The sequence below is a fragment of the Crocodylus porosus genome, unplaced genomic scaffold, assembly GCF_001723895.1.
Source record: "Crocodylus porosus isolate Cpor-Errol unplaced genomic scaffold, CroPor_comp1, whole genome shotgun sequence".
Taxonomy (NCBI): Eukaryota; Metazoa; Chordata; order Crocodylia; family Crocodylidae; genus Crocodylus; species Crocodylus porosus.
Window position 1 is genome coordinate 86,092,202 of NW_017728918.1, and position 357 is coordinate 86,092,558.

A 357-nucleotide genomic window follows, 5' to 3' on the forward strand; every position below is an offset into this window, starting at 1 on the left:
AGCCCCGCCCCCCCCACTTTCTATTGGGCGGCTGCGAGGCCCTTGGAGAGCTGGGTTGGGGGGCTCGCGCCCTGAGGGCTGAGTTTCTCCGTGCAGGTGGGGACAGGCAGAGAGGGCGGGGAGCAGCAAAGCTAGCGGCAGATCAGGTGGGGAATGAGGGGTGGGGGGCAGCAAGCAAAGCAACAGATCAGGCAGGGGACACAGGATAGGGAGCAGTGAGTAGAGCAGATGAGGAGGGATGCAGGTGGGGAACAGCGGGCGGAGCAGCAGATCAGGTGCAGAATGCAGGCAGGGAGTGGCAAGCAAACCACAGATCAGGCAGGGGGCACTGGGTAGGGAGCAGTGAGCAGAGTAGCA